Source organism: Dromaius novaehollandiae, chromosome 10 (assembly GCF_036370855.1).
Source record: "Dromaius novaehollandiae isolate bDroNov1 chromosome 10, bDroNov1.hap1, whole genome shotgun sequence".
Classification (NCBI taxonomy): Eukaryota; Metazoa; Chordata; class Aves; order Casuariiformes; family Dromaiidae; genus Dromaius; species Dromaius novaehollandiae.
In genome coordinates, this window is record NC_088107.1 from 4564438 (window position 1) to 4573105 (window position 8668).

Genomic DNA, 8668 nt, shown 5'->3' on the forward strand with positions numbered 1-8668 from the left:
ACTTGAACAATTTCTGTGTGTGCCCCTGCCCCTCCCCGACCCCAAGCATTTCCACTATGGTGTCCACAGATGCCTAGTTTGGGTTTTTGGGGTTTTTTTTTTGGTTTTTTGTTTTGTTTTGTTTTTTTTTTTTTAAAGTGTGATGTTGCTTGCCGAACGTGGCTGCCGAGGAGCAGGACAAAAGGTACCTCTGCTCTCCGCGCACACACGCCCCGAGAGGGAAAGTTCACCACCCCAGCGAGGGGGGTCTCACCTCAGGGCTCCCCGAGCGCCAGGGCCTCGCCCCCCAGCCCGCCGCACCAGCCCCCCGGCAGCCTCCCCCGGCCTGGTCCATAAATGTCCATCCTCCCCTCCGGCCCAGCGCAGCGCCAAGTTGCGGAGAGGCCGCGGGGCGCTCGCCCACCCGCCGGGCCGGGCCGGGCCGGGCCGGACCCCGCCGGGCCGCCGCCCCTCCCCCGCCCGCCCGCCCGCGGCGCCCCCTCCCCCGCCCGCCCCCCGCCGCCGCCTCGCGCACCAACTTCCCCGCCAGCAGCCCCCGCGCCGGGGCGGGAAGGGGGGAAATCCCCTCCCCCCCTTCAAGCCGCCCCCCTCAGTGACCCCCGCCCGTCACCCGCTGCCCCGGCCCGACCTCGCTCGCCGCCCCCCCCTCCCGCCGCCTCCGACCCCTGCCGCCCTCCGGAGCCTCGCGGGACCCTGCCCCGCGCTCCCCCTCGCCCCCCAAAGCGGGGACCCCCCCCCCCTCCGGCTCACTCACCCGCCCGCGCTCCCCGCCGCCGCCGCGCCTGCCTCCTCCCCGCTGAGGCTCCTCAGGAGACACTGACACCAGCGCACGGATACCCACTGGGCGCTATTTTTGGGAAACAAGGCCCAACCGAGGCCGGAACTACTTCCTCTGTCACTCTCTCCTCAGGCGGCGGAGCACAGCTGGCTCGTGAAGATATCCTTCCGCCCTTTTCTCCTGGCAGCTCCGGCTACCACTGAGGGCGCTTACCGGAGCCGGCCAGGCGGGGGAGGAGGCGGCAGTAGGGGAGAGGGAGAGGTAAACCTGCGCCGGGCGGTGGGGCTGGAAGTGCCCCAGTTTGGGTAGGCGGCATCGCCGGATTATTTTGTTTTACCATGGGAGCGGCCGGGTCTACATTCTTCGCGGCCGACCCGATCCTGCCAGAACCGCGAGCCCATAGGGCAGAGGGCCGGAGTGAAGGGCGCGCGCGGCCAATCACAGAGCCGGCAGAAGAAAAGAGGCGGCCGCCAACCAGAGCACTGGTTGGGGGCGGGGCGTGAGGAAACGTGGAGCGCTTGAGTGACAAGAGGGCGCTCAATCAGAGAGGCGGAAAGGAAAGCGGCAGCCAATCAGAACCGAGCTCGTGCGGGGCCTACTGCGAAGGAAGCCTTTAGACGTGCCCCGCCTCTCCAAACTTTGCGACAGCGCATGCGCACCGCACTCCGCCGTCGGCCAGGGCGCCCCGTCCCTCGCTTCGCCGCCAGTGACGCACGTACATAGCTCCGCCCAGCCGAGCGGCGGCGCATGCGCGGCCGCGCCTGCCCCTGTAGGGCAGGGCCGTGCGCACCCCGCGCCCGGCGGCGACGTGCTGAAGGGTTGCCCAGGGCAACGGCTGCGCCGGGCCCTGCGGGGGGGCCGCTGGCCGCCTCACGGCCCCACAGCCTCCCCGGCTGTTCAGGTGCCGTCACTTCTGCCGCAGAAACAATCATTTCACAGAATCAGTCCTGTCACAGAAACAAACAAGTGTTTGGTGGCTTTCTGTGAGAGTTCCTGCGCCGTGAGGCCGTGGGCTCGGCCGGCTTCTTCCGGTGGGGTCACGGTCCACCTTGGTCCCCCCATCAGTCTCCAGCTCGTGTTAGCTTTGCCAGAGCTCCCATTAATTTTGCTTTTAAGTGGAAAAGACTGCTTAGAAATACATAATAAAAGATGTAAAAATTGGCATCTTTCACAGTAGGCAGCGGCCAGAGAATGACTCAAAGATAAAATTTTGATGATAAAAAGTTACTTGCCAAAAATCTTCTGTACTCTACTGCTTTCCTAGATTTATACTGCAAGGTACCAAGCCTCAGAGCGAAAGGATGAGAGCCGTTTCAAAGCAGTCAATCACTCATGGAGAGTGTACCTGCCTTTGCTTCAGGACGCAAGAATCGGAAAAAAAAGTAGATCCAAAAATTACTAGAAACCAAGATGAAAGAAATAATGACAGAAACACCAACTCTGAGTGTGCTAAGCACACCGCTGGAGGGAACAGCGTAGCTCCCCAAAGGCCATTCCCCAAAAATGAATGTAAATTTCTGTTGTCTTTTTGCAATTATTTAGCTCAAATGAAAGCAGGAGCAGCTCACTGAAATTTTGAAGATCAGTATTTATAGTGGCTGGGCTGCTTGGATTTTAAATACATAGCCAGGGTATAAGTTCAACAACTTCTGAAACATCCATCTTTCCTTCAAAACAGAAGTGCAAGAGCATGCAATCTTTTACCGTGAATCTAGTAAAGAGCTAATCAAAGATGTGAAAGACACAAAGAAATAACAAAATACAAATAATTGCCATCTACTCTCATGTTTCCAAGCTGCTTGTTACTGACCTATAATGAACAGCAAGAGATTCAAATACATATAGATTTCTTACATTTCTCAACATGAACAGTCCAAATGACACTGATTTTTATATAAGCATAATTTATTCTTTTATTCCTGACTATACCTATCATCCATAATAGCTATAAAGTCTATTACTAGAATCTAATGATTAATACCACGAAATCCTCTCATGAAAGCAATACACTAAAGAGACATTAGATAAAATCCTGAATTCTTTACTTAAGTTTTACAAGTCAGTGGGAGTCTGAATAAAAAACTGAAGTCAGGCCTGAGCAAGGACTTCTGGTTATACTCATTATTAATTATTTTCTGTATGTATAATATGTAATCATATTATTCTAAGCTGGAAAAAATAGAGCAGGAAGCCAAAGAGATAAATAATTGGTTCTAATCTGTTCTTTTCAGCAGCACTAGAGGAATAAGCATAGCATTTACTGCTCAGGAGATTTCTATATACGCCTTGCAAACAATAGTGAAGGAGTATAGAGCCGCATCTTTCATTCACACTACAATGCATTCCTCTCTCAATTGAAATACTGCCCTATGTAACAATTGAGAAAAGGAAGTGCAAAATATGGCATCCAATGGAAACTACAGATGTTGTTTTCCATACACAATGATTTGCTGCTACATCTGCTTCTCCAGACCCCTCTTGGGACTGCTAGTGAAAAAGAATTGGGAGGGGAGGTCACAGATGTTCTCACATGTCACAATAGCGTAAGTGAAAAACCACACCCCCTAGGATGACATGAATAAAACCATATAGGGATTTAAAGATCAACATGACTAAAATCACTGCATGACTTGATGGCTATGTTCTGTGTTAGCTATAATTTCCAGGACAACTGCAAAGGCAAAATGCACCTGGATAATCCAAAGGATACAAAGCTGCAGGTGATTACGGAAAGTCCATACTACAGAGAAAAAATGATGACCTTTATAAGACTAATGAACATCTGGCCACAGAATCAACAACACAACAAACCCCCAAAGAACATCACACTTAACAGGTGAAAAAGCATCACAAGGATGTGCTAGGATCACTCTTGAGAAATAAGAGAACAACCACTGTACGCAATTCTGCCCATCTTACCTACAACCTATAGGCAAAGTATGTCACTGACAGATCCAAAAGAAGCACCTGAAATCTCTTTCCTTGACCAAGTAGCAGGCCTGTGTAATTATCATAATGTTCTAAAGGAGAAATAAACCCAGAGAAATAGGAAATATGAAGAAAACTATGAAAAAAAGACACCAGTGTTATTAGTTTTAACCCAATAGCCTTATAGTTGGAGTCATTATGCAGCAGTCATTATGGCAATAGAGCTTTTCCATGCCTCTCTATTCCAGTGCATTTCCACCCATTTGAGGTGTTTGGAGGCACTACCTCCAAAATCATATCTCTGCTAACTTTTAACTTACATTTTAGGATCTTCTTGCAGAACATTCTGGAGAGACACACCACGGCTGTTCCTCAGGCCTCCTTTCAAATTTTTGCGATATTCCACACAGTCGGTTTTTCATCTTGTGTTCTGCAGAAAAAATTCTTAGTCTCATGGTCCTAAAGGTGAGCTTTGTAAAAAAACAAAATGCGGGAACTAGAGATAAGAGGAGAAGGGGATGTTATGTAGCTTTTGCGTATTTGTCAAACAATTAAGATATCCTCTATAGGGAAGAAGGGGCTAAGAACGAGCTTTTAAGAACAAGGTTTCTTAAAAATCACAGACCAGATTAATTCCTAATATGGTTTCACTTACAATGGTGGAAGTACTCCATGAATGAAAATTTTTATAAAGGAATACTTACTGCAACAAAACCAAACTGTACTCACTGTTTTTCAGGATGGGAGCTTCCATTAGAAACAAAGGATATAAGAAGGGGGGAGTCCCACCTACAAAACAGGAAGAAAGAGAGAAGCGGATAATGGTTCCTTTCCATTAATACTTTGGGTAACCCTGTTAACCCCATAATGACCACTTTAGTACAGAGACCAGACTCACTCTCAGAAAGCTGGCTCTGAACAGACTCCCATGACTCTATCTGTGGTTGAGAGTATCACTACTACACTACTATTTGCTCTGCTACTCTGGTGCTCCACTAGATACAGATACAATCAAGTAAAGATTTCCTTATTTTAGTGAAGTCCAAATTACCTGACAATGCATGAATTAAATTCACTCAATCTGTTTCATAAACTGCCCTCTGTAAACCACTAATATTTCCACATCGTTATATGGTACATGCAGTAATCTGATTGCCTTGGGAGTATTTGTTTTTCCAGAACCTGCGGCCAAGGTACATAAGATTAGATCAGACACAGCTTGTCTAAGAATGCTGTAATATGGGCGTACAGTATATTTCCTAGTTTTGAGTCACAGGTAAAAGTTCTCTTTCAAACTTTTCCAGCCACGGGTTCTAGCTATGTTATCTGAAGTTGTCTGTTGCATTTGGTACTTCTGGTTTTGCTTTGCTTTTGACCTTCTCATGCCAGAGACCAACACTGGAAATATCTGTATTGCCGGCATCACTGACTGCATGCCTGATCCATATCGCAGCAAAACTTGTGCTATTTTATAGGTCCTCACAATGACAGAACACAGGTCTCTCCGGGATTCGCACTTTTCTGCTGGGATTTTCTCACCATTCTGCATGTTAACATGAACCAACAGCTGGGTTTAAGAGATCCGATATAAATAGTAACATCATGTTGCAAGCAAGCTTCTTGGAAAGTAAAGAAAATATGTTATTTAATGCACTCTGACGTTTGCTTTTCCTCTCCTTATTCCTAAGCTGCACTTCTGTAAACACCCCTAACGACAAATGCAAAGAAGTTGACTTCTTCACATAGACATAACGAGCGCTGCCTTGAGCCCAGGAGAAGATGATATCCAGAGCAGCTTACCTCTCTTTAGCCAGACAGCTGGCAAATTCTGCACAGTAGGAAAAGGAGTCAGAGCTTGGATGGAAATTCCAGCTTCCAACAGCATTTAAGATTACAACCTTTGGTATTTTATTTTCATGGTTGCTCTATGTTGCTTCAGAAACTTCCTGCTTTTGCCATATCTTTCCATTCATTAAAATTGCAGCTTGCAATTAAACATTCTGACATAACATAGCTGAGATTTTTTGGCAGCAGCCTTAACCAGAGGTTTTCAGAGTTTCCTGCAGACGGCTTTAAATTTTCATATCCTCATGAACGCTTGCCACCTTCTTTTAATAACTTGAAAAAATAAGCCTCTCTTAGGAACTTCATTGTTTCTGTATTTCCCCAGCACTCATTTACTGCTTTTAGAAATGTGTCGTGCACATGTATATTTATAGAGAGAGCAAAGTGTACATATGCATATAATAACTTGACATCTTATAGACAACACACAGACTGCACAGTAGATCTGAAAAAATAGTTATTAAGTTCAATATTTTCTTTATTAAAGTATATTTTTCTCTTCCCATAATATTTTATCACTTCACGCCTTTAAAAAAATTATATTTACTACATTATTCAGAAATTGCAGCCCTTCAGCTGGTAATAGATGACAGTCATAATATGTGTAAAGCTACAAAAATAATTTCAGTGCTAAACTATTTTTATTATTTTTATGCAGTCAAAATTTTCTTAGGACAGACCTTGCCTTTCTTCCAAAGGGACAGAAATCATTTATGAGGATTTTACAAACTTATTTGCATATTTAAGGTGTAGGATATAATTTACTATTTGGAGACTTTTTCAAACACAGCTTGCCGTTATCTCTAATATAGATTTTTAATTGGTTAAAAAGGGGGGGGGGGGGTTAATGTTCAAACTGACCCTGAAGTCTTTTTTTCTTCTAACATTATCTGGCAAATAAATTCTGAAAGGGACATTATCAGTTTAAGAACTGTGCTGTGCTGTAGTCTGGAAAATTTTCCAAGAGATTAAAAAAAAAAATCTCTTTTTTTCTGTTAGTTTAATTTCTATATTTGACTGCAGTATGTGTGGTCAGTATCCCACGCTGTTAGGAAACAAAAGAGACAGAAATAGACATAGGAAACCATAGCACCTTAACTGTCTTTGAACTGCTTTTTAAAGTAGATTTGAAATTGATGGTGCCTCTTCAAGCGACAAATGCCTTGTGGAACTCTTAAAAGTCAGATAAGGTGCTTCTGTCTTGTGCAGAGCATCCTCGGCTCCCACTGCGATCAGCTGGTGCCGTAGATATTCAGCTCTTTAAAAGTTAGTTTAAATATTATTTTTTCTTGGATTTTGCTTGTTTTACTGTAAACTCCATTGAACGCATTGTACATAAGAAAAGGCATGTGCTATAGCCCTGGCTGTGTAAGCTTCATATACAGAACCCATACCGGCTCTGCGTGATCTGTTGTAACATATGAGGTATAGCAAAGAAACTTTTAAAGCAGTTAACTTACCAAATAAAGTTTAAAAATTAAACTTGCGCAGTTTGCAAGGTGCATTTTGGGTACTTTATGATGGTGTCCAGGCTCTTAGTACTAACACATTGTTCGTGTATTTCCCATTGATTTCTTTGGGGTTACGCCTAGATGAATGAACCGTGGTCTCTGTGTCCCACAGGATAAACAACAGACATCAGCTTCCCTGCTCCCAACAGCCCTTTAAAGTAATGGTAAATACTTCTGATCCTCTGTTGGAGGTTTGCTTTAGCATGGAACACAAGCCTTGCAAATTTAACAAGAGCATTAACACGGATCAACTTGTGTGCATTTTTAAGGTCTATAGCTGAACAAACAGTATCGGGCATTTACTAAGGCACTTTGCTGTTATTTAGGGCTATCATTATTATTATATACTACTATATAGATAATATATTATTATATATATAACATTTATTACTGTTATTATTATTACATACTTTCTCAACGCTTTCCTAAAAAATATGCTCAATTCTAAAGATGAAATGGGGCAGCACATTTGCTGCATTCTTCTGAGCATGGTTTCTTCATCTGTCAAACAGTTTAGGGGACAAACTGGCACTCAGACAGCTCACCTGTTTCCTATGGTCACTTGATGACAAACTACTTCACAGAACCTGCTGTTGCATCTAGGACAACTGTTTTGAAACAGAGCTCCAATACGCATGTAAACGTGTCATCTCGTGCTAAAATGCCATTTCATTTCCAAGCCAAGCCAGCTGGCTTTGGACAGAAAGTTCTTTTCTGCTTGCGTGGGCAAACTTTGTCGCCTTCCCGTCCTTTTTCTCTTGCTGTCACATTACTGCAGAGGTGGTGGTGGTTGATAGCAGAGAGAAAAGCAGTGTTCAAAACACATCCATGTTACTTGAGATAATAATGCCTGGTCCTGCAGCCTTGTGCTGAATCAGTCTGCACGAAAAAGCATCTCATGTAATTTCATCAAATGTCTTTCCTTCCATTATATGGAAGCAGAGGAAGATTAACTGAGATGGAGTTTATTGAATTGAGTTATTGAATAGAAAGGAAAAGCATACAAAGTTTTTCTGTTTGGTCATGTGTTTCCTTGGCCCCAGTCATAGTTTGAAACTGGGTCCGGACTTATCCTGGATTTGGGAGTTTTGTATCTTCAGTTTCAGTTTAGCAAATCCGGTGTTTGTTCCTAGCTGGGAAGGAGCAAATTTCTTCTTAGCTCTCCCACAGGGTGGAGTAATAAAACTAGTGTTATCGGGGAAGAAAGCTGAAAGTAGGGGTTTGCTGGTTTTCTTCTGTTGGTGGTGGCGGTTTTTTGTTTTTCAGTTGTTTTTAGGAGAGATGCTAGTTCATCTTTAAATTAGGCTCTAAAACCAAGGGCCATCAGGTTTCTCTATGTACACAGTAAAACTGCTCTATAAAGTAGAAGGAAAAACTCTTACTAATTTAAAGATTTCACCTGTAAAACTGCTAAAACCACTAAGCTAAGAGTAAAATGTGTAATAGGTTTAGCTTAACTGGTATAGGAATGGTTTAAATCTGTTTTATTACATTTTAGCCAAGCTAAATTGTTTTAAACTATGTTAAAAAACAATTACAGCCAAGGAAGCCAGACTGCGAATCTGCCATACATCAGCTGTACCTTCCCCCTCAGTAAAAGTGGACG

The 8668-nt window shown here is 44.3% G+C and overlaps 1 protein-coding gene across 10 annotated transcripts in view; it reads right to left on the reverse strand.

Annotated features, from left to right (window-relative positions):
- MEF2A (myocyte enhancer factor 2A) overlaps positions 1-1244 on the reverse strand; it is a 97644-nt gene extending 96400 nt beyond the window's left edge. For 4 of the 10 annotated variants that reach the window (XM_064517902.1, XM_026121674.2, XM_064517903.1 and 1 more), the window contains exon 1: positions 755-1211. The gene's annotated coding sequence lies outside the window, so the exon portion shown is untranslated. Of the gene's footprint in view, positions 1-754 lie in introns of all 10 variants that reach the window. The other 6 variants (XM_064517910.1, XM_064517909.1, XM_064517905.1 and 3 more) reach the window with 5 other exon arrangements.
- Between the last annotated feature and the right edge of the window lie 7424 nt (positions 1245-8668).